The sequence below is a fragment of the Bidens hawaiensis genome, unplaced genomic scaffold (assembly GCF_021521415.1).
Source record: "Bidens hawaiensis isolate Kalapana, Puna unplaced genomic scaffold, B.hawaiensis_p1.1 tig00044777_1, whole genome shotgun sequence".
In the NCBI taxonomy this organism is placed as follows: domain Eukaryota; kingdom Viridiplantae; phylum Streptophyta; class Magnoliopsida; order Asterales; family Asteraceae; genus Bidens; species Bidens hawaiensis.
This window is the reverse complement of record NW_027505911.1, coordinates 10,611-15,777: the sequence shown is the minus strand read 5'-3', so window position 1 is coordinate 15,777 and position 5,167 is coordinate 10,611. Positions and strand designations below refer to the sequence as shown.

The 5,167-nt window shown below is 38.8% G+C and overlaps 1 pseudogene; it reads left to right on the top strand.

Moving 5' to 3' along the window:
- The first annotated feature begins 2,045 nt into the window (after nucleotides 1-2,045).
- Nucleotides 2,046-4,375, top strand: LOC143615878 (putative clathrin assembly protein At2g25430 pseudogene; annotated as a pseudogene).
- Nucleotides 4,376-5,167: the final 792 nt, after the last annotated feature.

The window sequence follows — 5,167 nt, the reverse complement described above, 5'->3', positions numbered from 1 at the left end:
AGTAATACTTGATAGTTTTTAATTATATATGTTGTGGAGATTATTAAGTGAATAAAATGTTGTAGGGATTAATATGTATATAAATAATATTAAAAGGCGATAGTAATTTATCTAATAAGTTAAGAGGATGTATATTTAGTAAAAGGGGTGTAAAGGGGGATACGTTTAGCAGGACCTATAAAAATGTGTTCTCTAATTCATTAATGGAAAGGAAAGAAAATAAAGATGATTATACAGGAATATGGGAGGAGATTCTTTCCATTCAATATGGAAGGAGTTGATACGAAACTAGGATTTATGATCCCGTGCATCGTGACAGACTGTTAAATCAAACAAAAAAAATAAGTAAAAACGTTAAACCATAAACTCGTTGCAAGTCGATGCGAAGTCCGTTCGTATCAAGTTACGACATCGAAACTAAACAAAATCAATAAACCCGTCAATGCAAAAATACAATCATGTGTGGAACCAAAAAGACCGACATGCTACTGTTGCGAACCAACACAAATTCGGTTCGTATTAGCAGTACCAACACAAATTCGTAAGCATATATTAGTAATCCGAAAAAAAATATTTTAAAGTCGAGCTGGGTATCAAACGTTGAAACGCAGATATAAACCATGCGGCGATGGGATATTTTTAAATCATGAAAAAAAGTTTCTGTCATTGTAAAGACGAACTATAAAAAAATATGAAAGCAAAGTTTAAGGAAATCGTTTAACCAACAAATAAAATATGTATAGTCGACACTTGCCCAAGTTTAATGTTTAAAAATATAGTTGGTTAAATATTTTAGTTAGTTGACAAAATGAATTAAAATATTAGGAATTTTATTTATGGAATTATGATTAGTGAATTAGTTGTTATAATAATTAATAAAATATTAAAAAATAAATAGTAAATTAAATAGTAAGTTTGTAAAGAGGGCTAAATCTTCCTTTTTAATATATATATTAATTTAGCAAATGATTTAAAAAAATAAATTCTTGTTCAAAAGAAATTATTAAGTTAGATCCGACGGTATATTTGTGAGGCCGACAAAATATACCATCTTCCGACGGTATATACCACATGTGACAAGTAACTATTGGTTTAAAATAAGTAATTCTAAAGAAGTTTAAGGGATGAGTCAATATTTTTGATACAACATTTGAGGAATATATAATGATGATAGATAAAAGCTTGATCAGATTATTAAAAATAAGCATTTTAAAAATCTTTCCTAAAAAATATTTCATGTCATTTCCTTTCTTCCGGCTAATGAGCTCGGGTTATCAAACATTTCTTGGTGCGTGTATACGTTGTCGTTTCTAGAATGTTTAATACACTACAGCTGGTCTATATAAGTATAAACCCTTTGAGTATATTTGACTGGGAAGCAATATATAATTAGTATAAAGTTGACCATGGTTTTATCATCTTGCAACAACTTACCCAATATATTCTCAATCAACTTACACCGTACGCGGTCTCACCAAAATTAACATCACCACCACCGGCAACTCACACGGCATCATATTAATTCCGACACCGCCTAATTCTCTCCAACACTAAACCCACTTCTTCTCTCACCGATTCGACCAACTCCACCTGTTTATCTTATTTCCTCATTTTTCTCTGCACAAATCCCACACACACCTACAGATCAACTCCAGATCTGATCTCATCTAATCGTTGCTCATCATATACGGTATAATATTCGATTTCATTTTTTATATTCATCTTAATTCAGAATCTCTACGCATTTAAGTAAATTTATCAACTGCATTTGCGATTAGCTATTTGATTGTTGAATAATTGCATATTATTAATTAATTATTTCTGTTTGATTCTTGTTTTTATTACAAGCTAATCAATTATTAATTAATATTACTATCAATATTCTACGCGTGCTTTAATATTCATTTTTAATTATCAACTTCTGAGATCTGTGATTTGTTTTGCATAAATTACTGTATATTTGTATGATTGTATAGATCTGATCTTTATTGTAATTGTTTTGAGTTTAATGAGAAATTGTTAAAGAGGTGTTAACAAAAATAATCTGATCTCTGTTTTGATTTTTAGGGTTTTGTTTGAAGAAGAGTTAGTAATGGCACCGACAACTCTTCGGAAGGCCATTGGAGCCGTGAAGGATCAAACAAGCATTGGAATAGCTAAGGTAGCTAGCAACATGGCACCGGAGCTAGAAGTCGCAATAGTCAAAGCCACCAGTCATGACGATGATCCCGCAAGCGAGAAGTACATACGCGAGATCCTGCAGCTTACCTCGTACTCACGAGGCTACGTTAGCGCCTGCGTTCACGCCGTCTCGAAACGTTTGAGCAAAACTCGTGATTGGATTGTTGCGATAAAGTGTTTAGCTTTAGTCCACCGGTTGTTGAATGATGGGGATATGGTTTTCCAGCAGGAGATAATGTATGCTACTAGGAGAGGGACTAGGTTGCTTAACATGGCGGATTTTCGTGATGAGGCGCATAATAATTCGTGGGATCATTCGGCTTTCGTGAGGACTTACGGGTTATATTTAGATCAGAGGCTGGATTTGATTGCGTATGAGAGAAAACAAAGCGGTGGAGATCTTGATAAGCCTCGTGAAGACCGTTTTAGATCGCCACAAAACCGTGGATATGATTATGATTACAATGAGTCTCGTGATGAATATTTGTATGGGAGTAATAATATGAGGAAATCAAGATCTTCTGGAGATGTGAGAGAAGGATCTGAAAAGAAAGATGCTACTCCGATACGGGAAATGAAACTCGAGAGAATATTTGGGAAGATGGGGCATTTGCAGAGGCTGTTAGATCGGGTGCTATCGTGCAGACCTACGGGTCTTGCAAGAAACAGTAGGTTGGTTTTGGTTTCGTTATACCCTGTTGTGCAAGAAAGTTTTAAGCTTTATGCTGATATATCTGAGGTTTTGGCTGTGTTGCTTGATCGGTTCTTTGATATGGAACATCAAGATTGTGTGAAGGCGTTTGATGCGTATGCTAGTGCTGCTAAACAGATTGATGAGCTTGTCGGTTTCTATAATTGGTGTAAGGATATGGGGATTGCAAGGTCATCTGATTATCCAGAAGTTCAGAAAATAACTGGGAAGTTGTTGGAGACACTGGAGGATTTTGTGAGAGACAGAGCGAAAGCGATGAAAAGCCCCAAGAAGAAACCCGAGGTTAAAGAGGAGCCGGTTCCTGATATGAATGAAATAAAGGCTTTGCCAGCACCAGAAACCGCCCCACCACCACCTCTGCCGCCACCGCCACCGCCAGTGGTTGAGACACCGCCTTCGCCACCTAAACCACAGGGTGATTTAATGGACCTAAGGGAGGAGGCAGGGACGGCTGATGATCAAGGGAATCGGTTTGCTTTGGCGTTGTTTGCAGGTCCTGCAGCAAACAACGGGAAATGGGAAGCGTTTGGGTCGGATGGGTCGGAAGTGACATCCGCCTGGCAGAATCCAGCTGCCGAGGCTGGGAAAGCTGATTGGGAACTTGCATTGGTGGAGACCTCCAGTAATCTTGAAAAACAGAAGGCGGCAATGGGCGGTGGGCTTGACCCGTTGCTGCTAAACGGAATGTATGACCAAGGAATGGTGCGACAACATGTGAGCACCACTCAGTTAACTGGCGGTAGTGCCAGCAGCGTGGCGTTGCCAGGGAAGACCGCCACACCTGTTTTGGCACTCCCTGCTCCTGACGGGTCGGTTCAACCCGTGGGTGGTGATCCATTTTCCGCCTCGTTAAGCGTCCCACCACCTGCGTATGTCCAAATGGCTGATGTAGAGAACAAACAGCGGTTGCTAGTTCAAGAGCAGATGGTTTGGCAACAGTATGCTCAAGGTGGGATGCAAGGTCAAGTCGGTTTGACCCGGATTAATGGTGGCGGTTATGTTGCTCCTGGACAACTGCCAATGATGCCTTATGGTGGTCCGCCGCCTGTAAATGGGTATGGGCACTACTATCCTACTTACTGAATAATACATGTGTGATGTGTATTTACTTGCTCTTTTATCATATATTGTATTGTTTACTTAATTGATTCTCCTCTTGTTGGCATTTTTGTTATTATGATAGAACACATGAATAACCAATTATTTGTAATTATTATTTGCTATAAATCAAACCGTTATTTGTTTCTTTTGTGACACTTGGAAGTAAGCTTTATTCTGTTTTGGGTCTTTGTATATTGGTATTGCTTCATGCTTTTAGTTAAAAAAGAAATAGCATTAGATGCTTGTTTCCTTAAAGCCCGTGAATTAGGGTGGTTGGCAACTTGGCATTTTGTTTTGGGTGTGTTTGAAGTTGTGATAATCAATTAATTAAAGGTGTTTGGCGTTGTGTTTCGTAAAGCTAGCTTGTCGTCTCCGGCTCAGTTGGTCTTTTTCTTTTCCCGGACCAGACTGGACCGAATCCATCACATCTCCCTTGTCTATGGTAGAGGGGCACAAAAAACCCGAACCCGGAACCGGACCCAAAGTAAATACCCGGAACCGGTTTTCTAATACCCGGGTTTTTAATACCCGAACCCGAACCTGACCCTAGCCGTAGGGTACGGATAGGGTATGCATTTTGGCACTAAAACCCGAACCCGAACCGGACCCGATTTGTACCCGGTAATACCCGAATCCGGAACCGAGGTTTTTCAATACCCGAAACCGGGTATTTCAAATACCCGATGTATACCCGAAAAATACCTTAAAAATACCCGAATAATACCTCTAAAAAGTGTAAACTTTTAAAAAATCCAATCTATATAAAAAAAATACCGGAAAAAAACCCCGAAAAAACCCGTAAATAGAGTTTTTTCAATACCCGATAATAGGGTATTCAAATACCCGGTTCTATACCCTACCCGAACTCGATGCATAGGGTATGATTTTTAGAGACAATACCCGACCCGACCCTACCCGACTATTACCAATACCCGGTCATACCCGAACCCGGTTTCATACCCGAACCCAGGTATTTAGAAAACCCGATTTGTGCACCTCTAGTCTATGGTCCTCACATGTTGGCTGAAAAACAAGTATTCGAATTGGGGGTCAATAGAGACCGATTCGAGATGTTTAGTCTCTCAAGCAATATAGAGAGGAACAAGAACAACAAGATTACAGTTTCTACTGTTTCATTTTAACAATAATCAAGCCATTGAGGCCATATTAAAG